This window comes from Leucopleurus acutus, assembly GCF_964270905.1.
Source record: "Leucopleurus acutus genome assembly, chromosome: 11".
Lineage (NCBI taxonomy): Eukaryota > Metazoa > Chordata > Mammalia > Artiodactyla > Delphinidae > Leucopleurus > Leucopleurus acutus.
The window spans coordinates 30552190-30577201 of NC_139152.1; positions in this window are offsets into that span (position 1 = coordinate 30552190).

Sequence of the window (25012 nt, forward strand, 5' to 3'; positions counted from 1 at the left end):
TGTCGAGAGCAGGGAATGTCAGGTAGCTTCAAGGCAGCATGAACGCAGCCTTCCAAATGGGAAAGCAAGGCTACTTGCAGCAGGCCCCCGTTTCCGTGGGCGCACTCAGCAGACATCCCCGTGGTTTCTAGCAAGCCCAGAGACACAGGTCACCCTGAGTTTCCTTCCCTGAATCAACTTCTCGAAGTAAGGTGTTCTGCATCAAGCGAACTGCCTCAACCAAGGAACGCCGTAGCTGCTCCTCCGGGCCTGTGGCTATTCAAAGCCTGCAGTGCCACAGGAGGAAGGGGACTTACATGGCAGTAAGAACGCAAGCCGACTCTCTCTGGGAGGCACGGTGACTTCAGGCAGGAGGTCCTAGGTGGAATGCGAAGCCGAGGGTTTCTCTGAGTTCAGCTCAGCCTGGGGTAATGCGTAAGACTTCGACGCCATGTGGGACGTGCCAGAACGGTGTCCGTGAACGTGTGCGAGTGCTGAGGACCTTAAGCTGCTCCCAAGGAGAGTGCAGCGCGTTTCCCTACGCTCGGCATACACAGAGGGCCTTAAAGGGCTACGGGCCTGGATGTTGCTTAGCAGACCCAGGTGGGCCTGGCGGTACTCAGTGTTCCTGCCGGGAACAGGGGGCCCGCGCCAGCCTCCTAGGTGTCCAGAAAACCCTGCTGCCGTTGAAGGTGCCCAGAGCCGAGGCCGCCGCCTCATGGCAACTGCTGCACGCCTCCGCTTCTGCACCGCCACTCGGGGCCTTACTTCCAGGCCTGTGTTCGTGCTGGGTGTGCCCTTAGCGACACGGCATGGTAAGATGCTGACTTTCTCCTCGGGCAGAGTGACTTCAGGTACGAGGTCCTCGAAGTATTCAAAGCACAGTGTTTTCCCATGGCAGCTCACACAAGGGCCATGACAAAGTCGGACTCACCCGAAATGCTGTCCTGAGGCTGTTCCAGGGCTCTGGAAATGTAGCGCTCCTCGAGGGACGTCCAGTATGTAGCCCATCGCGCGGCACGCACAGAGGGCTCGGGGGTGGGGGTGAGGTGTTAACCAATGGGCCTCGAAGTTGCTCAGCCGCCCCACAGGGGTCTGGAGGTACTCGGTGAACTTGGAGGGAAAGTGATGCATACCCGAGAGACCTAGGAGTCCTCCAAAGTGTACTACTTCCTTTAAAATAAAGCCTCTAAGCGACTGAGAACTCATGGAGACAGCTGCCTGCCTCCCTTTCTGCACGGCTACTAGGGGCCTACGCTGGAGGCAACTTGTCACGTTGAGGTTCCCTCTAGCTCTAGAGCTTGTCAGGCGGACCAGAGCCGCGGCCATGGAAGCACCTGGTTTAGACAGAGCAGACTCATAACGTTCCCCGAAGCACTCTGACAGGGCTAACTGGCCTGTCGAGAGCAGGGAATGTCAGGTAGCTTCAAGGCAGCATGAACGCAGCCTTCCAAACGGGAAAGCAAGGCTACTTGCAGCAGGACTCCGTTTCCGTGGCCGCACTCAGCAGATATCCCCGTGGTTTCTAGCAAGCCCAGAGACACAGGTCACCCTGAGTTTCCTTCCCTGAATCAACTTCTCGAAGTAGGGTGTTCTGCATCAAGCGAACTGCCTCAACCAAGGAACGCCGTAGCTGCTCCTCTGGGCCTGTGCCTGTTCAAAGCCTGCAGTGCCACAGGAGGAAGGGGACTTACGTGGCAGTAAGAACGCAAGCCGACTCTCTCTGGGAGGCACGGTGACTTCAGGCAGGAGGTCCTAGGTGGAATGCGAAGCCGAGGGTTTCTCTGAGTTCAGCTCAGCCTGGGGTAATGCGTAAGACTTCGACGCCCTGTGGGACGTGCCAGAACGGTGTCCGTGAACGTGTGCGAGTGCTGAGGACCTTAAGCTGCTCCCAAGGAGAGTGCAGCGCGCTTCCCTACGCTCGGCATACACAGAGGGGCTCTAAAGGGCTACGGGCCTGGATGTTGCTTAGCAGACCCAGGTGGGTCTGGCGGTAGCCACTGTTCCTGCCGGGAACAGGGGGCCCGCGCCAGCCTCCTAGGTGTCCAGAAAACCCTGCTGCCGTTGAAGGTGCCCAGAGCCGAGGCCGCCGCCTCATGGCAACTGCTGCACGCCTCCGCTTCTGCACCGCCACTCGGGGCCTTACTTCCAGGCCTGTGTTCGTGCTGGGCGTGCCCTTAGCGACACGGCATGGTAAGATGCTGACTTTCTCCTCGGGCAGAGTGACTTCAGGTACGAGGTCCTCGAAGTATTCAAAGCACAGTGTTTTCCCATGGCAGCTCACACAAGGGCCATGACAAAGTCGGACTCACCCGAAATGCTGTCCTGAGGCTGTTCGAGGGCTCTGGAAATGTAGCGCTCCTCGAGGGACGTCCAGTGTGTAGCCCATCGCGCGGCACGCACAGAGGGCCTCCGGGGGTGGGAGAGTGGGGTCAACCAATGGGCCTCGAAGTTGCTCAGCCGCCCCACAGGGGTCTGGAGGTACTCGGTGAACTTGGAGGGAAAGTGATGCATACCCGAGAGGCCTAGGAGTCCTCCAAACTGTACTTCCTTTAAAATAAAGCCTCTAAGCGACTGAGAACTCATGGAGACAGCTGCCTGCCTCCCTTTCTGCACGGCTACTAGGGGCCTACGCTGGAGGCAACTTGTCACGTTGAGGTTCCCTCTAGCTCTAGAGCTTGTCAGGCGGACCAGAGCCGCGGCCATGGAAGCACCTGGTTTAGACAGAGCAGACTCATAACGTTCCCCGAAGCACTCTGACAGGGCTAACAGGCCTGTCGAGAGCAGGGAATGTCAGGTAGCTTCAAGGCAGCATGAACGCAGCCTTCCAAACGGGAAAGCAAGGCTACTTGCAGCAGGCCCCCGTTTCCGTGGGCGCACTCAGCAGACATCCCAGTGGTTTCTAGCAAGCCCAGAGACACAGGTCACCCTGAGTTTCCTTCCCTCAATCAACGTCTCGAACTAAGGTGTTCTGCATGAAGCGAACCTCCTCAACCAAGGAACGCCGTAGCTGCTCCTCTGGGCCTGTGGCTATTCAAAGCCTGCAGTGCCACAGGAGGAAGGGGACTTACATGGCAGTAAGAACGCAAGCCGACTCTCTCTGGGAGGCACGGTGACTTCAGGCAGGAGGTCCTAGGTGGAATGCGAAGCCGAGGGTTTCTCTGAGTTCAGCTCAGCCTGGGGTAATGCGTAAGACTTCGAGGCCCTGTGGGACGTGCCAGAACGGTGTCCGTGAACGTGTGCGAGTGCTGAGGACCTTAAGCTGCTCCCAAGGAGAGTGCAGCGCGTTTCCCTACGCTCGGCATACACAGAGGGCCTCTAAAGGGCTACGGGCCTGGATGTTGCTTAGCAGACCCAGGTGGGCCTGGCGGTACTCAGTGTTCTTGCCGGGAACAGGGGGCCCGCGCCAGCCTCCTAGGTGTCCAGAAAACCCTGCTGCCGTTGAAGGTGCCCAGAGCCGAGGCCGCCGCCTCATGGCAACTGCTGCACGCCTCCGCTTCTGCACCGCCACTCGGGGCCTTACTTCCAGGCCTGTGTTCGTGCTGGGCGTGCCCTTAGCGACACGGCATGGTAAGATGCTGACTTTCTCCTCGGGCAGAGTGACTTCAGGTACGAGGTCCTCGAAGTATTCAAAGCACAGTGTTTTCCCATGGCAGCTCACACAAGGGCCATGACAAAGTCGGACTCACCCGAAATGCTGTCCTGAGGCTGTTCGAGGGCTCTGGAAATGTAGCGCTCCTCGAGGGACGTCCAGTGTGTAGCCCATCGCGCGGCACGCACAGAGGGCCTCCGGGGGTGGGGGAGTGGGGTCAACCAATGGGCCTCGAAGTTGCTCAGCCGCCCCACAGGGATCTGGAGGTACTCGGTGAACTTGGAGGGAAAGTGATGCATACCCGAGAGGCCTAGGAGTCCTCCAAAGTGTACTACTTCCTTTAAAATAAAGCCTCTAAGCGACTGAGAACTCATGGAGACAGCTGCCTGCCTCCCTTTCTGCACGGCTACTAGGGGCCTACGCTGGAGGCAACTTGTCACGTTGAGGTTCCCTCTAGCTCTAGAGCTTGTCAGGCGGACCAGAGCCGCGGCCATGGAAGCACCTGGTTTAGACAGAGCAGACTCATAACGTTCCCCGAAGCACTCTGACAGGGCTAACAGACCTGTCGAGAGCAGGGAATGTCAGGTAGCTTCAAGGCAGCATGAACGCAGCCTTCCAAACGGGAAAGCAAGGCTACTTGCAGCAGGCCCCCTTTTCCGTGGGCGCACTCAGCAGACATCCCCGTGGTTTCTAGCAAGCCCAGAGACACAGGTCACCCTCAGTTTCCTTCCCTAAATCAACGTCTCGAAGTAGGGTGTTCTGCATCAAGCGAACTGCCTCAACCAAGGAACGCCGTAGCTGCTCCTCTGGGCCTTTGCCTGTTCAAAGCCTGCAGTGCCACAGGAGGAAGGGGACTTACGTGGCAGTAAGAACGCAAGCCGACTCTCTCTGGGAGGCACGGTGACTTCAGGCAGGAGGTCCTAGGTGGAATGCGAAGCCGAGGGTTTCTCTGAGTTCAGCTCAGCCTGGGGTAATGCGTAAGACTTCGACGCCCTGTGGGACGTGCCAGAACGGTGTCCGTGAACGTGTGCGAGTGCTGAGGACCTTAAGCTGCTCCCAAGGAGAGTGCAGCGCGCTTCCCTACGCTCGGCATACACAGAGGGGCTCTAAAGGGCTACGGGCCTGGATGTTGCTTAGCAGACCCAGGTGGGTCTGGCGGTAGCCACTGTTCCTGCCGGGAACAGGGGGCCCGCGCCAGCCTCCTAGGTGTCCAGAAAACCCTGCTGCCGTTGAAGGTGCCCAGAGCCGAGGCCGCCGCCTCATGGCAACTGCTGCACGCCTCCGCTTCTGCACCGCCACTCGGGGCCTTACTTCCAGGCCTGTGTTCGTGCTGGGCGTGCCCTTAGCGACACGGCATGGTAAGATGCTGACTTTCTCCTCGGGCAGAGTGACTTCAGGTACGAGGTCCTCGAAGTATTCAAAGCACAGTGTTTTCCCATGGCAGCTCACACAAGGGCCATGACAAAGTCGGACTCACCCGAAATGCTGTCCTGAGGCTGTTCGAGGGCTCTGGAAATGTAGCGCTCCTCGAGGGACGTCCAGTGTGTAGCCCATCGCGCGGCACGCACAGAGGGCCTCCGGGGGTGGGAGAGTGGGGTCAACCAATGGGCCTCGAAGTTGCTCAGCCGCCCCACAGGGGTCTGGAGGTACTCGGTGAACTTGGAGGGAAAGTGATGCATACCCGAGAGGCCTAGGAGTCCTCCAAACTGTACTTCCTTTAAAATAAAGCCTCTAAGCGACTGAGAACTCATGGAGACAGCTGCCTGCCTCCCTTTCTGCACGGCTACTAGGGGCCTATGCTGGAGGCAACTTGTCACGTTGAGGTTCCCTCTAGCTCTAGAGCTTGTCAGGCGGACCAGAGCCGCGGCCATGGAAGCACCTGGTTTAGACAGAGCAGACTCATAACGTTCCCCGAAGCACTCTGACAGGGCTAACAGGCCTGTCGAGAGCAGGGAATGTCAGGTAGCTTCAAGGCAGCATGAACGCAGCCTTCCAAACGGGAAAGCAAGGCTACTTGCAGCAGGCCCCCGTTTCCGTGGGCACACTCAGCAGACATCCCCGTGGTTTCTAGCAAGCCCAGAGACACAGGTCACCCTGAGTTTCCTTCCCTAAATCAACGTCTCGAAGTAGGGTGTTCTGCATCAAGCGAACTGCCTCAACCAAGGAACGCCGTAGCTGCTCCTCTGGGCCTGTGCCTGTTCAAAGCCTGCAGTACCACAGGAGGAAGGGGACTTACGTGGCAGTAAGAACGCAAGCCGACTCTCTCTGGGAGGCATGGTGACTTCAGACAGGAGGTCCTAGGTGGAATGCGAAGCCGAGGGTTTCTCTGAGTTCAGCTCAGCCTGGGGTAATGCGTAAGACTTCGACGCCATGTGGGACGTGCCAGAACGGTGTCCGTGAATGTGTGTGAGTGCTGAGGACCTTAAGCTGCTCCCAAGGAGAGTGCAGCGCGTTTCGCTATGCTCGGCATACACAGAGGGCCTCTAAAGGGCTACGGGCCTGGATGTTGCTTAGCATACCCAGGTGGGCCTGGCGGTACTCAGTGTTCCTGCCAGGAACAGGGGGCCCGCGACAGCCTCCTAGGTGTCCAGAAAACCCTGCTGCCGTTGAAGGTGCCCAGAGCCGAGGCCGCCGCCTCATGGCAACTGCTGCACGCCTCCACTTCTGCACCGCCACTCGGGGCCTTACTTCCAGGCCTGTGTTCGTGCTGGGCGTGCCCTTAGCGACACGGCATGGTAAGATGCTGACTTTCTCCTCGGGGAGAGTGACTTCAGGTACGAGGTCCTCGAAGTATTCAAAGCACAGTGTTTTCCCATGGCAGCTCACACAAGGGCCATGACAAAGTCGGACTCACCCGAAATGCTGTCCTGAGGCTGTTCGAGGGCTCTGGAAATGTAGCGCTCCTCGAGGGACGTCCAGTGTGTAGCCCATCGCGCGGCACGCACAGAGGGCCTCCGGGGGTGGGGGAGTGGGGTCAACCAATGGGCCTCGAAGTTGCTCAGCCGCCCCATAGGGGTCTGGAGGTACTCGGTGAACTTGGAGGGAAAGTGATGCATACCCGAGAGGCATAAGAGTCCTCCAAACTGTACTTCCTTTAAAATAAAGCCTCTAAGCGACTGAGAACTCATGGAGACAGCTGCCTGCCTCCCTTTCTGCACGGCTACTAGGGGCCTATGCTGGAGGCAACTTGTCACGTTGAGGTTCCCTCTAGCTCTAGAGCTTGCCAGGCGGACCAGAGCCGCGGCCATGGAATCACCTGGTTTAGACAGAGCAGACTCATAACGTTCCCCGAAGCACTCTGACAGGGCTAACAGGCCTGTCGAGAGCAGGAAATGTCAGGTAGCTTCAAGGCAGCATGAACGCAGCCTTCTAAACGGGAAAGCAAGGCTACTTGCAGCAGGCCCCCTTTTCCGTGGGCGCACTCAGCAGACATCCCCGTGGTTTCTAGCAAGCCCAGAGACACAGGTCACCCTGAGTTTCCTTCCCTGAATCAACTTCTCGAAGTAAGGTGTTCTGCATCAAGCGAACTGCCTCAACCAAGGAATGCCGTAGCTGTTCCTCCGGGCCTGTGGCTATTCAAAGCCTGCAGTGCCACAGGAGGAAGCGGACTTACGTGGCAGTAAGAACGCAAGCCGACTCTCTCTGGGAGGCACGGTGACTTCAGGCAGGAGGTCCTAGGTGGAATGCGAAGCCGAGGGTTTCTCTGAGTTCAGCTCAGCCTGGGGTAATGCGTAAGACTTCGACGCCATGTGGGACGTGCCAGAACGGTGTCCGTGAATGTGTGCGAGTGCTGAGGACCTTAAGCTGCTCCCAAGGAGAGTGCAGCGCGTTTCCCTACGCTCGGCATACACAGAGGGCCTCTAAAGGGCTACGGGCCTGGATGTTGCTTAGCAGACCCAAGTGGGCCTGGCGGTACTCAGTGTTCCTGCCGGGAACAGGGGGCCCGCGACAGCCTCCTAGGTGTCCAGAAAACCCTGCTGCCGTTGAAGGTGCCCAGAGCCGAGGCCGCCGCCTCATGGCAACTGCTGCACGCCTCCGCTTCTGCACCGCCACTCGGGGCCTTACTTCCAGGCCTGTGTTCGTGCTGGGCGTGCCCTTAGCGACACGGCATGGTAAGATGCTGACTTTCTCCTCGGGCAGAGTGACTTCAGGTACGAGGTCCTCGAAGTATTCAAAGCACAGTGTTTTCCCATGGCAGCTCACACAAGGGCCATGACAAAGTCGGACTCACCCGAAATGCTGTCCTGAGGCTGTTCGAGGGCTCTGGAAATGTAGCGCTCCTCGAGGGACGTCCAGTGTGTAACCCATCACGCGGCACGCAGAGAGGGCCTCCGGGGGTGGGGGAGTGGGGTCAACCAAAGGGCCTCGAAGTTGCTCAGCCGCCCCACAGGGGTCTGGAGGTACTCGGTGAACTTGGAGGGAAAGTGATGCATACCCGAGAGGCCTAGGAGTCCTCCAAAGTGTACTACTTCCTTTAAAATAAAGCCTCTAAGCGACTGAGAACTCATGGAGACAGCTGCCTGCCTCCCTTTCTGCACAGCTACTAGGGGCCTACGCTGGAGGCAACTTGTCACGTTGAGGTTCCCTCTAGCTCTAGAGCTTGTCAGGCGGACCAGAGCCGCGGCCATGGAAGCACCTGGTTTAGACAGAGCAGACTCATAACGTTCCCCGAAGCACTCTGACAGGGCTAACAGGCCTGTCGAGAGCAGGGAATGTCAGGTAGCTTCAAGGCAGCATGAACGCAGCCTTCCAAACGGGAAAGCAAGGCTACTTGCAGCAGGCCCCCGTTTCCGTGGGCACACTCAGCAGACATCCCCGTGGTTTCTAGCAAGCCCAGAGACACAGGTCACCCTGAGTTTCCTTCCCTAAATCAACGTCTCGAAGTAGGGTGTTCTGCATCAAGCGAACTGCCTCAACCAAGGAACGCCGTAGCTGCTCCTCTGGGCCTGTGCCTGTTCAAAGCCTGCAGTGCCACAGGAGGAAGGGGACTTACGTGGCAGTAAGAATGCAAGCCGACTCTCTCTGGGAGGCACGGTGACTTCAGGCAGGAGGTCCTAGGTGGAATGCGAAGCCGAGGGTTTCTCTGAGTTCAGCTCAGCCTGGGGTAATGCGTAAGACTTCGACGCCATGTGGGACGTGCCAGAACGGTGTCCGTGAATGTGTGTGAGTGCTGAGGACCTTAAGCTGCTCCCAAGGAGAGTACAGCGCGTTTCGCTATGCTCGGCATACACAGAGGGCCTCTAAAGGGCTACGGGCCTGGATGTTGCTTAGCAGACCCAGGTGGGCCTGGCGGTACTCAGTGTTCCTGCCGGGAACAGGGGGCCCGCGACAGCCTCCTAGGTGTCCAGAAAACCCTGCTGCCGTTGAAGGTGCCCAGAGCCGAGGCGACCGGCTCATGGCAACTGCTGCACGCCTCCACTTCTGCACCGCCACTCGGGGCCTTACTTCCAGGCCTGTGTTGGTGCTGGGCGTGCCCTTAGCGACACGGCATGGTAAGATGCTGACTTTCTCCTCGGGGAGAGTGACTTCAGGTACGAGGTCCTCGAAGTATTCAAAGCACAGTGTTTTCCCATGGCAGCTCACACAAGGGCCATGACAAAGTCGGACTCACCCGAAATGCTGTCCTGAGGCTGTTCGAGGGCTCTGGAAATGTAGCGCTCCTCGAGGGACGTCCAGTGTGTAGCCCATCGCGCGGCACGCACAGAGGGCCTCCGGGGGTGGGGGAGTGGGGTCAACCAATGGGCCTCGAAGTTGCTCAGCCGCCCCACAGGGATCTGGAGGTACTCGGTGAACTTGGAGGGAAAGTGATGCATACCCGAGAGGCCTAGGAGTCCTCCAAAGTGTACTACTTCTTTAAAATAAAGCCTCTAAGCGACTGAGAACTCATGGAAACAGCTGCCTGCCTCCCTTTCTGCACGGCAACTGGGGCCTATGCTGGAGGCAACTTGTCACGTTGAGGTTCCCTCTAGCTCTAGAGCTTGTCAGGCGGACCAGAGCCGCGGCCATGGAAGCACCTGGTTTAGACAGAGCAGACTCATAACGTTCCCCGAAGCACTCTGACAGGGCTAACAGGCCTGTCGAGAGCAGGGAATGTCAGGTAGCTTCAAGGCAGCATGAACGCAGCCTTCCAAACGGGAAAGCAAGGCTACTTGCAGCAGGCCCCCGTTTCCGTGGGCACACTCAGCAGACATCCCCGTGGTTTCTAACAAGCCCAAAGAGACACAGGTCACCCTGAGTTTCCTTCCCTGAATCAACTTCTCGAAGTAGGGTGTTCTGCATCAAGCGAACTGCCTCAACCAAGGAACGCCGTAGCTGCTCCTCGGGGCCTGTGGCTGTTCAAACCTGCAGTGCCTCAGGAGGAAGGGGACTTACATGGCAGTAAGAACGCAAGCCGACTCTCTCTGGGAGGCACGGTGACTTCAGGCAGGAGGTCCTAGGTGGAATGCGAAGCCGAGGGTTTCTCTGAGTTCAGCTCAGCCTGGGGTAATGCGTAAGACTTCGACGCCCTGTGGGACGTGCCAGAACGGTGTCCGTGAACGTGTGCGAGTGCTGAGGACCTTAAGCTGCTCCCAAGGAGAGTGCAGCGCGCTTCCCTACGCTCGGCATACACAGAGGGGCTCTAAAGGGCTACGGGCCTGGATGTTGCTTAGCAGACCCTGGTGGGCCTGGCGGTACTCAGTGTTCCTGCCGGGAACAGGGGGCCCGCGCCAGCCTCCTAGGTGTCCAGAAAACCCTGCTGCCGTTGAAGGTGCCCAGAGCCGAGCCCGCCGCCTCATGGCAACTGCTGCACGCCTCCGCTTCTACACCGCCACTCGGGGCCTTACTTCCAGGCCTGTGTTCGTGCTGGGCATGCCCTTAGCGACACGGCATGGTAAGATGCTGACTTTCTCCTCGGGCAGAGTGACTTCAGGTACGAGGTCCTCGAAGTATTCAAAGCACAGTGTTTTCACATGGCAGCTCACACAAGGGCCATGACAAAGTCGGACTCACCCGAAATGCTGTCCTGAGGCTGTTCGAGGGCTCTGGAAATGTAGCGCTCCTCGAGGGACGTCCAGTGTGTAGCCCATCGCGCGGCACGCACAGAGGGCCTCCGGGGGTGGGGGAGTGCGGTCAACCAATGGGCCTCGAAGTTGTTCAGCCGCCCCACAGGGATCTGGAGGTACTCGGTGAACTTGGAGGGAAAGTGATGCATACCCGAGAGGCCTAGGAGTCCTCCAAAGTGTACTACTTCCTTTAAAATAAAGCCTCTAAGCGACTGAGAACTCATGGAGACAGCTGCCTGCCTCCCTTTCTGCACGGCTACTAGGGGCCTACGCTGGAGGCAACTTGTCACGTTGAGGTTCCCTCTAGCTCTAGAGCTGGTCAGGCGGACCAGAGCCGCGGCCATGGAAGCACCTGGTTTAGACAGAGCAGACTCATAACGTTCCCCGAAGCACTCTAACAGGGCTAACAGGCCTGTCGAGAGCAGGGAGTGTCACGTAGCTTCAAGGCAGCATGAACGCAGCCTTCCAAACGGGAAAGCAAGGCTACTTGCAGCAGGCCCCCGTTTCCGTGGGCGCACTCAGCAGACATCCCCGTGGTTTCTAACAAGCCCAAAGAGACACAGGTCACCCTGAGTTTCCTTCCCTGAATCAACTTCTCGAAGTAAGGTGTTCTGCATCAAGCGAACTGCCTCAACCAAGGAACGGCGTAGCTGCTCCTCTGGGCCTGTGGCTATTCAAAGCCTGCAGTGCCACAGGAGGAAGGGGACTTACATGGCAGTAAGAACGCAAGCCGACTCTCTCTGGGAGGCACGGTGACTTCAGGCAGGAGGTCCTAGGTGGAATGCGAAGCCGAGGGTTTCTCTGAGTTCAGCTCAGCCTGGGGTAATGCGTAAGACTTCGTCGCCCTGTGGGACGTGCAAGAACGGTGTCCGTGAACGTGTGCGAGTGCTGAGGACCTTAAGCTGCTCCCAAGGAGAGTGCAGCGCGTTTCCCTACGCTCGGCATACACAGAGGGCCTCTAAAGGGCTACGGGCCTGGATGTTGCTTAGCAGACCCAGGTGGGCCTGGCGGTACTCAGTGTTCCTGCCGGGAACAGGGGGCCCGTGCCAGCCTCCTAGGTGTCCAGAAAACCCTGCTGCCGTTGAAGGTGCCCAGAGCCGAGGCCGCCGCCTCATGGCAACTGCTGCACGCCTCCGCTTCTGCACCGCCACTCGGGGCCTTACTTCCAGGCCTGTGTTCGTGCTGGGCGTGCCCTTAGCGACACGGCATGGTAAGATGCTGACTTTCTCCTCGGGCAGAGTGACTTCAGGTACGAGGTCCTCGAAGTATTCAAAGCACAGTGTTTTCCCATGGCAGCTCACACAAGGGCCATGACAAAGTCGGACTCACCCGAAATGCTGTCCTGAGGCTGTTCGAGGGCTCTGGAAATGTAGCGCTCCTCGAGGGACGTCCAGTGTGTAGCCCATCGCGCGGCACGCACAGAGGGCCTCGGGGGTGGGGGTGGGAGGGTCAACGAATGGGCCTCGAAGTTGCCCAGCTGCCCCACAGGGGTCTGGAGGTACTCGGTGAACTTGGAGGGAAAGTGATGCATACCCGAGAGGCCTAGGAGTCCTCCAAAGTGTACTACTTCCTTTAAAATAAAGCCTCTAAGCGACTGAGAACTCATGGAGACAGCTGCCTGCCTCCCTTTCTGCACGGCTACTAGGGGCCTACGCTGGAGGCAACTTGTCACGTTGAGGTTCCCTCTAGCTCTAGAGCTTGTCAGGCGGACCAGAGCCGCGGCCATGGAAGCACCTGGTTTAGACAGAGCAGACTCATAACGTTCCCCGAAGCACTGTGACAGGGCTAACAGGCCTGTCGAGAGCAGGGAATGTCACGTAGCTTCAAGGTAGCATGAACGCAGCCTTCCAAACGGGAAAGCAAGGCTACTTGCAGCAGGCCCCCGTTTCCGTGGGCGCACTCAGCAGACATCCCCGTGGTTTCTAGCAAGCCCAGAGACACAGGTCACCCTGAGTTTCCTTCCCTCAATCAACTTCTCGAAGTAAGGTGTTCTGCATCAAGCGAACTGCCTCAACCAAGGAACGGAGTAGTTGCTCCTCTGGGCCTGTGGCTATTCAAAGCCTGCAGTGCCACAGGAGGAAGGGGACTTACATGGCAGTAAGAACGCAAGCCGACTCTCTCTGGGAGGCACGGTGACTTCAGGCAGGAGGTCCTAGGTGGAATGCGAAGCCGAGGGTTTCTCTGAGTTCAGCTCAGCCTGGGGTAATGCGTAAGACTTCGACGCCCTGTGGGACGTGCCAGAACGGTGTCCGTGAACGTGTGCGTGTGCTGAGGACCTTAAGCTGCTCCCAAGGAGAGTGCAGCGCGTTTCCCTACGCTCGGCATACACAGAGGGCCTCTAAAGGGCTACGGGCCTGGATATTGCTTAGCAGACCCTGGTGGGCCTGGCGGTACTCAGTGTTCCTGCCGGGAACAGGGGGCCCGCGCCAGCCTCCTAGGTGTCCAGAAAACCCTGCTGCCGTTGAAGGTGCCCAGAGCCGAGGCCGCCGCCTCATGGCAACTGCTGCACGCCTCCGCTTCTACACCACAACTCGGGGCCTTACTTCCAGGCCTGTGTTCGTGCTGGGCGTGCCCTTAGCGACACGGCATGGTAAGATGCTGACTTTCTCCTCGGGCAGAGTGACTTCAGGTACGAGGTCCTCGAAGTATTCAAATCACAGTGTTTTCCCATGGCAGCTCACACAAGGGCCATGACAAAGTCGGACTCACCCGAAATGCTGTCCTGAGGCTGTTCGAGGGCTCTGGAAATGTAGCGCTCCTCGAGGGACGTCCAGTGTGTAGCCCATCGCGCGGCACGCACAGAGGGCCTCCGGGGGTGGGGGAGTGGGGTCAACCAATGGGCCTCGAAGTTGTTCAGCCGCCCCACAGGGATCTGGAGGTACTGGGTGAACTTGGAGGGAAAGTGATGCATACCCGAGAGGCCTAGGAGTCCTCCAAAGTGTACTACTTCCTGTAAAATAAAGCCTCTAAGCGACTGAGAACTCATGGAGACAGCTGCCTGCCTCCCTTTCTGCACGGCTACTAGGGGCCTATGCTGGAGGCAACTTGTCACGTTGAGGTTCCCTCTAGCTCTAGAGCTTGTCAGGCGGACCAGAGCCGCGGCCATGGAAGCACCTGGTTTAGAGAGAGCAGACTCATAACGTTCCCCGAAGCACTCTGACAGGGCTAACAGGTCTGTCGAGAGCAGGGAATGTCAGGTAGCTTCAAGGCAGCATGAACGCTGCCTTCCAAATGGGAAAGCAAGGCTACTTGCAGCAGGCCCCCGTTTCCGTGGGCGCACTCAGCAGACATCCCCGTGGTTTCTAGCAAGCCCAGAGACACAGGTCACCCTGAGTTTCCTTCCCTCAATCAACTTCTCGAAGTAAGGTGTTCTGCATCAAGCGAACTGCCTCAACCAAGGAACGGCGTAGCTGCTCCTCTGGGCCTGTGGCTATTCAAAGCCTGCAGTGCCACAGGAGGAAGGGGACTTACATGGCAGTAAGAACGCAAGCTGACTCTCTCTGGGAGGCTCGGTGACTTCAGGCAAGAGGTCCTAGGTGGAATGCGAAGCCGAGGGTTTCTCTGAGTTCAGCTCAGCCTGGGGTAATGCGTAAGACTTCGACGCCCTGTGGGACGTGCCAGAACGGTGTCCGTGAACGTGTGTGAGTGCTGAGGACCTTAAGCTGCTCCCAAGGAGAGTGCAGCGCGTTTCCCTACGCTCGGCATACACAGAGGGCCTCTAAAGGGCTACGGGCCTGGATGTTGCTTAGCAGACCCAGGTGGGCCTGGCGGTACTCAGTGTTCCTGCCGGGAACAGGGGGCCCGCGCCAGCCTCCTAGGTGTCCAGAAAACCCTGCTGCCGTTGAAGATGCCCAGAGCCGAGGCCGCCGCCTCATGGCAACTGCTGCACGCCTCCGCTTCTGCACCGCCACTCGGGGCCTTACTTCCAGGCCTGTGTTCGTGCTGGGCGTGCCCTTAGCGACACGGCATGGTAAGATGCTGACTTTCTCCTCGGGCAGAGTGACTTCAGGTACGAGGTCCTCGAAGTATTCAAAGCACAGTGTTTTCCCATGGCAGCTCACACAAGGGCCATGACAAAGTCGGACTCACCCGAAATGCTGTCCTGAGGCTGTTCGAGGGCTCTGGAAATGTAGCGCTCCTCGAGGGACGTCCAGTGTGTAGCCCATCGCGCGGCACGCACAGAGGGCCTCCGGGGGTGGGGGAGTGGGGTCAACCAATGGGCCTCGAAGTTGCTCAGCCGCCCCACAGGGATCTGGAGGTACTCGGTGAACTTGGAGGGAAAGTGATGCATACCCGAGAGGCCTAGGAGTCCTCCAAAGTGTACTACTTCTTTAAAATAAAGCCTCTAAGCGACTGAGAACTCATGGAAACAGCTGCCTGCCTCCCTTTCTGCACGGCAACTGGGGCCTATGCTGGAGGCAACTTGTCACGTTGAGGTTCCCTCTAGCTCTAGAGCTTGTCAGGCGGACCAGAGCCGCGGCCATGGAAGCACCTGGTTTAGACAGAGCAGACTCATAACGTTCCCCGAAGCACTCTGACAGGGCTAACAGGCCTGTCGAGAGCAGGGAATGTCAGGTAGCTTCAAGGCAGCATGAACGCAGCCTTCCAAACGGGAAAGCAAGGCTACTTGCAGCAGGCCCCCGTTTCCGTGGGCACACTCAGCAGACATCCCCGTGGTTTCTAACAAGCCCAAAGAGACACAGGTCACCCTGAGTTTCCTTCCCTGAATCAACTTCTCGAAGTAGGGTGTTCTGCATCAAGCGAACTGCCTCAACCAAGGAACGCCGTAGCTGCTCCTCGGGGCCTGTGGCTGTTCAAACCTGCAGTGCCTCAGGAGGAAGGGGACTTACATGGCAGTAAGAACGCAAGCCGACTCTCTCTGGGAGGCACGGTGACTTCAGGCAGGAGGTCCTAGGTGGAATGCGAAGCCGAGGGTTTCTCTGAGTTCAGCTCAGCCTGGGGTAATGCGTAAGACTTCGACGCCCTGTGGGACGTGCCAGAACGGTGTCCGTGAACGTGTGCGAGTGCTGAGGACCTTAAGCTGCTCCCAAGGAGAGTGCAGCGCGCTTCCCTACGCTCGGCATACTCAGAGGGGCTCTAAAGGGCTACGGGCCTGGATGTTGCTTAGCAGACCCTGGTGGGCCTGGCGGTACTCAGTGTTCCTGCCGGGAACAGGGGGCCCGCGCCAGCCTCCTAGGTGTCCAGAAAACCCTGCTGCCGTTGAAGGTGCCCAGAGCCGAGCCCGCCGCCTCATGGCAACTGCTGCACGCCTCCGCTTCTACACCGCCACTCGGGGCCTTACTTCCAGGCCTGTGTTCGTGCTGGGCATGCCCTTAGCGACACGGCATGGTAAGATGCTGACTTTCTCCTCGGGCAGAGTGACTTCAGGTACGAGGTCCTCGAAGTATTCAAAGCACAGTGTTTTCACATGGCAGCTCACACAAGGGCCATGACAAAGTCGGACTCACCCGAAATGCTGTCCTGAGGCTGTTCGAGGGCTCTGGAAATGTAGCGCTCCTCGAGGGACGTCCAGTGTGTAGCCCATCGCGCGGCACGCACAGAGGGCCTCCGGGGGTGGGGGAGTGCGGTCAACCAATGGGCCTCGAAGTTGTTCAGCCGCCCCACAGGGATCTGGAGGTACTCGGTGAACTTGGAGGGAAAGTGATGCATACCCGAGAGGCCTAGGAGTCCTCCAAAGTGTACTACTTCCTTTAAAATAAAGCCTCTAAGCGACTGAGAACTCATGGAGACAGCTGCCTGCCTCCCTTTCTGCACGGCTACTAGGGGCCTACGCTGGAGGCAACTTGTCACGTTGAGGTTCCCTCTAGCTCTAGAGCTGGTCAGGCGGACCAGAGCCGCGGCCATGGAAGCACCTGGTTTAGACAGAGCAGACTCATAACGTTCCCCGAAGCACTCTAACAGGGCTAACAGGCCTGTCGAGAGCAGGGAGTGTCACGTAGCTTCAAGGCAGCATGAACGCAGCCTTCCAAACGGGAAAGCAAGGCTACTTGCAGCAGGCCCCCGTTTCCGTGGGCGCACTCAGCAGACATCCCCGTGGTTTCTAACAAGCCCAAAGAGACACAGGTCACCCTGAGTTTCCTTCCCTGAATCAACTTCTCGAAGTAAGGTGTTCTGCATCAAGCGAACTGCCTCAACCAAGGAACGGCGTAGCTGCTCCTCTGGGCCTGTGGCTATTCAAAGCCTGCAGTGCCACAGGAGGAAGGGGACTTACATGGCAGTAAGAACGCAAGCCGACTCTCTCTGGGAGGCACGGTGACTTCAGGCAGGAGGTCCTAGGTGGAATGCGAAGCCGAGGGTTTCTCTGAGTTCAGCTCAGCCTGGGGTAATGCGTAAGACTTCGTCGCCCTGTGGGACGTGCAAGAACGGTGTCCGTGAACGTGTGCGAGTGCTGAGGACCTTAAGCTGCTCCCAAGGAGAGTGCAGCGCGTTTCCCTACGCTCGGCATACACAGAGGGCCTCTAAAGGGCTACGGGCCTGGATGTTGCTTAGCAGACCCAGGTGGGCCTGGCGGTACTCAGTGTTCCTGCCGGGAACAGGGGGCCCGTGCCAGCCTCCTAGGTGTCCAGAAAACCCTGCTGCCGTTGAAGGTGCCCAGAGCCGAGGCCGCCGCCTCATGGCAACTGCTGCACGCCTCCGCTTCTGCACCGCCACTCGGGGCCTTACTTCCAGGCCTGTGTTCGTGCTGGGCGTGCCCTTAGCGACACGGCATGGTAAGATGCTGACTTTCTTCTCGGGCAGAGTGACTTCAGGTACGAGGTCCTCGAAGTATTCAAAGCACAGTGTTTTCCCATGGCAGCTCACACAAGGGCCATGACAAAGTCGGACTCACCCGAAATGCTGTCCTGAGGCTGTTCGAGGGCTCTGGAAATGTAGCGCTCCTCGAGGGACGTCCAGTGTGTAGCCCATCGCGCGGCACGCACAGAGGGCCTCGGGGGTGGGGGTGGGAGGGTCAACGAATGGGCCTCGAAGTTGCCCAGCTGCCCCACAGGGGTCTGGAGGTACTCGGTGAACTTGGAGGGAAAGTGATGCATACCCGAGAGGCCTAGGAGTCCTCCAAAGTGTACTACTTCCTTTAAAATAAAGCCTCTAAGCGACTGAGAACTCATGGAGACAGCTGCCTGCCTCCCTTTCTGCACGGCTACTAGGGGCCTACGCTGGAGGCAACTTGTCACGTTGAGGTTCCCTCTAGCTCTAGAGCTTGTCAGGCGGACCAGAGCCGCGGCCATGGAAGCACCTGGTTTAGACAGAGCAGACTCATAACGTTCCCCGAAGCACTGTGACAGGGCTAACAGGCCTGTCGAGAGCAGGGAATGTCACGTAGCTTCAAGGTAGCATGAACGCAGCCTTCCAAACGGGAAAGCAAGGCTACTTGCAGCAGGCCCCCGTTTCCGTGGGCGCACTCAGCAGACATCCCCGTGGTTTCTAGCAAGCCCAGAGACACAGGTCACCCTGCGTTTCCTTCCCTCAATCAACTTCTCGAAGTAAGGTGTTCTGCATCAAGCGAACTGCCTCAACCAAGGAACGCCGTAGCTTCTCCTCTGGGCCTGTGGCTATTCAAAGCCTGCAGTGCCACAGGAGGAAGGGGACTTACATGGCAGTAAGAACGCAAGCCGACTCTCTCTGGGAGGCACGGTGACTTCAGGCAGGAGGTCCTAGGTGGAATGCGAAGCCGAGGGTTTCTCTGAGTTCAGCTCAGCCTGGGGTAATGCGTAAGACTTCGACGCCCTGTGGGACGTGCCAGAACGGTGTCCGTGAACGTGTGCGTGTGCTGAGGACCTTAAGCTGCTCCCAAGGAGAGTGCAGCGCGTTTCCCTACGCTCGGCATACACAGAGGGCCTCTAAAGGGCTACGGGCCTGGATATTGCTTAGCAGACCCTGGTGGGCCTGGCGGTACTCAGTGTTCCTGCCGGGAACAGGGGGCCCGCGCCAGCCTCCTAGGTGTCCAGAAAACCCTGCTGCCGTTGAAGGTGCCCAGAGCCGAGGCCGCCGCCTCATGGCAACTGCTGCACGCCTCCGCTTCTACACCACAACTCGGGGCCTTACTTCCAGGCCTGTGTTCGTGCTGGGCGTGCCCTTAGCGACACGGCATGGTAAGATGCTGACTTTCTCCTCGGGCAGAGTGACTTCAGGTACGAGGTCCTCGAAGTATTCAAATCACAGTGTTTTCCCATGGCAGCTCACACAAGGGCCATGACAAAGTCGGACTCACCCGAAATGCTGTCCTGAGGCTGTTCGAGGGCTCTGGAAATGTAGCGCTCCTCGAGGGACGTCCAGTGTGTAGCCCATCGCGCGGCACGCACAGAGGGCCTCCGGGGGTGGGGGAGTGGGGTCAACCAATGGGCCTCGAAGTTGTTCAGCCGCCCCACAGGGATCTGGAGGTACTGGGTGAACTTGGAGGGAAAGTGATGCATACCCGAGAGGCCTAGGAGTCCTCCAAAGTGTACTACTTCCTGTAAAATAAAGCCTCTAAGCGACTGAGAACTCATGGAGACAGCTGCCTGCCTCCCTTTCTGCACGGCTACTAGGGGCCTATGCTGGAGGCAACTTGTCACGTTGAGGTTCCCTCTAGCTCTAGAGCTTGTCAGGCGGACCAGAGCCGCGGCCATGGAAGCACCTGGTTTAGAGAGAGCAGACTCATAACGTTCCCCGAAGCACTCTGACAGGGCTAACAGGTCTGTCGAGAGCAGGGAATGTCAGGTAGCTTCAAGGCAGCATGAACGCTGCCTTCCAAATGGGAAAGCAAGGCTACTTGCAGCAGGCCCCCGTTTCCGTGGGCGCACTCAGCAGACATCCCCGTGGTTTCTAGCAAGCCCAGAGACACAGGTCACCCTGAGTTTCCTTCCCTGAATCAACTTCTCGAAGTAAGGTGTTCTGCATCAAGCGAACTGCCTCAACCAAGGAACGGCGTAGCTGCTCCTCTGGGCCTGTGGCTATTCAAAGCCTGCAGTGCCCCAGGAGGAAGGGGACTTACATGGCAGTAAGAACGCAAGCCGACTCTCTCTGGGAGGCACGGTGACTTCAGGCAGGAGGTCCTAGGTGGAATGCGAAGCCGAGGGTTTCTCTGAGTTCAGCTCAGCCTGGGGTAATGCGTAAGACTTCGACGCCCTGTGGGACGTGCCAGAACGGTGTCCGTGAACGTGTGCGTGTGCTGAGGACCTTAAGCTGCTCCCAAGGAGAGTGCAGCGCGTTTCCCTACGCTCGGCATACACAGAGGGCCTCTAAAGGGCTACGGGCCTGGATATTGCTTAGCAGACCCTGGTGGGCCTGGCGGTACTCAGTGTTCCTGCCGGGAACAGGGGGCCCGCGCCAGCCTCCTAGGTGTCCAGAAAACCCTGCTGCCGTTGAAGGTGCCCAGAGCCGAGGCCGCCGCCTCATGGCAACTGCTGCACGCCTCCGCTTCTACACCACAACTCGGGGCCTTACTTCCATGCCTGTGTTCGTGCTGGGCATGCCCTTAGCGACACGGCATGGTAAGATGCTGACTTTCTCCTCGGGCAGAGTGACTTCAGGTACGAGGTCCTCGAAGTATTCAAAGCACAGTGTTTTCCCATGGCAGCTCACACAAGGGCCATGACAAAGTCGGACTCACCCGAAATGCTGTCCTGAGGCTGTTCGAGGGCTCTGGAAATGTAGCGCTCCTCGAGGGACGTCCAGTGTGTAGCCCATCGCGCGGCACGCACAGAGGGCCTCCGGGGGTGGGGGTGGGAGGGTCAACGAATGGGTCTCGAAGTTGCTCAGCCGCCCCACAGGGGTCTGGAGGTACTCGGTGAACTTGGAGGGAAAGTGATGCATACCCGAGAGGCCTAGGAGTCCTCCAAAGTGTACTACTTCCTTTAAAATAAAGCCTCTAAGCGACTGAGAACTCATGGAGACAGCTGCCTGCCTCCCTTTCTGCACGGCTACTAGGGGCCTACGCTGGAGGCAACTTGTCACGTTGAGGTTCCCTCTAGCTCTAGAGCTTGTCAGGCGGACCAGAGCCGCGGCCATGGAAGCACCTGGTTTAGACAGAGCAGACTCATAACGTTCCCCGAAGCACTCTGACAGGGCTAACAGGCCTGTCGAGAGCAGGGAATGTCAGGTAGCTTCAAGGCAGCATGAACGCAGCCTTCCAAACGGGAAAGCAAGGCTACTTGCAGCAGGCCCCCGTTTCCGTGGGCACACTCAGCAGACATCCCCGTGGTTTCTAACAAGCCCAAAGAGACACAGGTCACCCTGAGTTTCCTTCCCTGAATCAACTTCTCGAAGTAGGGTGTTCTGCATCAAGCGAACTGCCTCAACCAAGGAACGCCGTAGCTGCTCCTCGGGGCCTGTGGCTGTTCAAACCTGCAGTGCCTCAGGAGGAAGGGGACTTACATGGCAGTAAGAACGCAAGCCGACTCTCTCTGGGAGGCACGGTGACTTCAGGCAGGAGGTCCTAGGTGGAATGAGAAGCCGAGGGTTTCTCTGAGTTCAGCTCAGCCTGGGGTAATGCGTAAGACTTCGACGCCCTGTGGGACGTGCCAGAACGGTGTCCGTGAACGTGTGCGTGTGCTGAGGACCTTAAGCTGCTCCCAAGGAGAGTGCAGCGCGCTTCCCTACGCTCGGCATACACAGAGGGGCTCTAAAGGGCTACGGGCCTGGATGTTGCTTAGCAGACCCAGGTGGGTCTGGCGGTAGCCAGTGTTCCTGCTGGGATCAGGGGGCCCGCGCCAGCCTCCTAGGTGTCCAGAAAACCCTGCTGCCGTTGAAGATGCCCAGAGCCGAGGCCGCCGCCTCATGGCAACTGCTGCACGCCTCCGCTTCTGCACCGCCACTCGGGGCCTTACTTCCAGGCCTGTGTTCGTGCTGGGCGTGCCCTTAGCGACACGGCATGGTAAGATGCTGACTTTCTCCTCGGGCAGAGTGACTTCAGGTACGAGGTCCTCGAAGTATTCAAAGCACAGTGTTTTCCCATGGCAGCTCACACAAGGGCCATGACAAAGTCGGACTCACCCGAAATGCTGTCCTGAGGCTGTTCGAGGGCTCTGGAAATGTAGCGCTCCTCGAGGGACGTCCAGTGTGTAGCCCATCGCGCGGCACGCACAGAGGGCCTCCGGGGGTGGGGGAGTGGGGTCAACCAATGGGCCTAGAAGTTGCTCAGCCGCCCCACAGGGGTCTGGAGGTACTCGGTGAACTTGGAGGGAAAGTGATGCATACCCGAGAGGCCTAGGAGTCCTCCAAAGTGTACTACTTCCTTTAAAATAAAGCCTCTAAGCGACTGAGAACTCATGGAGACAGCTGCCTGCCTTCCTTTCTGCACGGCTACTAGGGGCCTACGCTGGAGGCAACTTGTCACGTTGAGGTTCCCTCTAGCTCTAGAGCTTGTCAGGCGGACCAGAGCCGCCGCCATGGAAGCACCTGGTTTAGACAGAGCAGACTCATAACGTTCCCCGAAGCACTGTGACAGGGCTAACAGGCCTGTCGAGAGCAGGGAATGTCACGTAGCTTCAAGGTAGCATGAACGCAGCCTTCCAAACGGGAAAGCAAGGCTACTTGCAGCAGGCCCCCGTTTCCGTGGGCGCACTCAGCAGACATCCCCGTGGTTTCTAGCAAGCCCAGAGACACAGGTCACCCTGAGTTTCCTTCCCTCAATCAACTTCTCGAAGTAAGGTGTTCTGCATCAAGCGAACTGCCTCAACCAAGGAACGGCGTAGCTGCTCCTCTGGGCCTGTGGCTATTCAAAACCTGCAGTGCCACAGGAGGAAGGGGACTTACATCGCAGTAAGAACGCAAGCCGACTCTCTCTGGGAGGCACGGTGACTTCAGGCAGGAGGTCCTAGGTGGAATGCGAAGCCGAGGGTTTCTCTGAGTTCAGCTCAGCCTGGGGTAATGCGTAAGACTTCGACGCCCTGTGGGACGTGCCAGAACGGTGTCCGTGAACGTGTGCGTGTGCTGAGGACCTTAAGCTGCTCCCAAGGAGAGTGCAGCGCGTTTCCCTACGCTCGGCATACACAGAGGGCCTCTAAAGGGCTACGGGCCTGGATATTGCTTAGCAGACCCTGGTGGGCCTGGCGGTACTCAGTGTTCCTGCCGGGAACAGGGGGCCCGCGCCAGCCTCCTAGGTGTCCAGAAAACCCTGCTGCCGTTGAAGGTGCCCAGAGCCGAGGCCGCCGCCTCATGGCAACTGCTGCACGCCTCCGCTTCTACACCACAACTCGGGGCCTTACTTCCAGGCCTGTGTTCGTGCTGGGCATGCCCTTAGCGACACGGCATGGTAAGATGCTGACTTTCTCCTCGGGCAGAGTGACTTCAGGTACGAGGTCCTCGAAGTATTCAAATCACAGTGTTTTCCCATGGCAGCTCACACAAGGGCCATGACAAAGTCGGACTCACCCGAAATGCTGTCCTGAGGCTGTTCGAGGGCTCTGGAAATGTAGCGCTCCTCGAGGGACGTCCAGTGTGTAGCCCATCGCGCGGCACGCACAGAGGGCCTCCGGGGGTGGGGGAGTGGGGTCAACCAATTGGCCTCGAAGTTGTTCAGCCGCCCCACAGGGATCTGGAGGTACTGGGTGAACTTGGAGGGAAAGTGATGCATACCCGAGAGGCCTAGGAGTCCTCCAAAGTGTACTACTTCCTGTAAAATAAAGCCTCTAAGCCACTGAGAACTCATGGAGACAGCTGCCTGCCTCCCTTTCTGCACGGCTACTAGGGGCCTATGCTGGAGGCAACTTGTCACGTTGAGGTTCCCTCTAGCTCTAGAGCTTGTCAGGCAGACCAGAGCCGCGGCCATGGAAGCACCTGGTTTAGACAGAGCAGACTCATAACGTTCCCCGAAGCACTCTGACAGGGCTAACAGGTCTGTCGAGAGCAGGGAATGTCAGGTAGCTTCAAGGCAGCATGAACGCTGCCTTCCAAATGGGAAAGCAAGGCTACTTGCAGCAGGCCCCCGTTTCCGTGGGCGCACTCAGCAGACATCCCCATGGTTTCTAGCAAGCCCAGAGACACAGGTCACCCTGAGTTTCCTTCCCTGAATCAACGTCTCGAAGTAGGGTGTTCTGCATCAAGCGAACTGCCTCAACCAAGGAACGGCGTAGCAGCTCCTCTGGACCTGTGGCTATTCAAAGCCTGCAGTGCCACAGGAGGAAAGGGACTTACATGGCAGTAAGAACGCAAGCTGACTCTCTCTGGGAGGCTCGGTGACTTCAGGCAAGAGGTCCTAGGTGGAATGCGAAGCCGAGGGTTTCTCTGAGTTCAGCTCAGCCTGGGGTAATGCGTAAGACTTCGACGCCCTGTGGGACGTGCCAGAACGGTGTCCGTGAACGTGTGTGAGTGCTGAGGACCTTAAGCTGCTCCCAAGGAGAGTGCAGCGCGTTTCCCTACGCTCGGCATACACAGAGGGCCTCTAAAGGGCTACGGGCCTGGATGTTGCTTAGCAGACCCAGGTTGGCCTGGCGGTACTCAGTGTTCCTGCCGGGAACAGGGGGCCCGCGCCAGCCTCCTAGGTGTCCAGAAAACCCTGCTGCCGTTGAAGATGCCCAGAGCCGAGGCCGCCGCCTCATGGCAACTGCTGCACGCCTCCGCTTCTGCACCGCCACTCGGGGCCTTACTTCCAGGCCTGTGTTGGTGCTGGGCGTGCCCTTAGCGACACGGCATGGTAAGATGCTGACTTTCTCCTCGGGCAGAGTGACTTCAGGTACGAGGTCCTCGAAGTATTCAAAACACAGTGTTTTCCCATGGCAGCTCACACAAGGGCCATGACAAAGTCGGACTCACCCGAAATGCTGTCCTGAGGCTGTTCGAGGGCTCTGGAAATGTAGCGCTCCTCGAGGGACGTCCAGTGTGTAGCCCATCGCGCGGCACGCACAGAGGGCCTCGGGGGTGGGGGTGGGAGGGTCAACGAATGGGCCTCGAAGTTGCTCAGCCGCCCCACAGGGGTCTGGAGGTACTCGGTGAACTTGGAGGGAAAGTGATGCATACCCGAGAGGCCTAGGAGTCCTCCAAAGTGTACTACTTCCTTTAAAATAAAGCCTCTAAGCGACTGAGAACTCATGGAGACAGCTGCCTGCCTCCCTTTCTGCACGGCTACTAGGGGCCTACGCTGGAGGCAACTTGTCACGTTGAGGTTCCCTCTAGCACTAGAGCTTGTCAGGCGGACCAGAGCCGCCGCCATGGAAGCACCTGGTTTAGACAGAGCAGACTCATAACGTTCCCCGAAGCACTGTGACAGGGCTAACAGGCCTGTCGAGAGCAGGGAATGTCACGTAGCTTCAAGGTAGCATGAACGCAGCCTTCCAAACTGGAAAGCAAGGCTACTTGCAGCAGGCCCCCGTTTCCGTGGGCGCACTCAGCAGACATCCCCGTGGTTTCTAACAAGCCCAAAGAGACACAGGTCACCCTGAGTTTCCTTCCCTGAATCAAC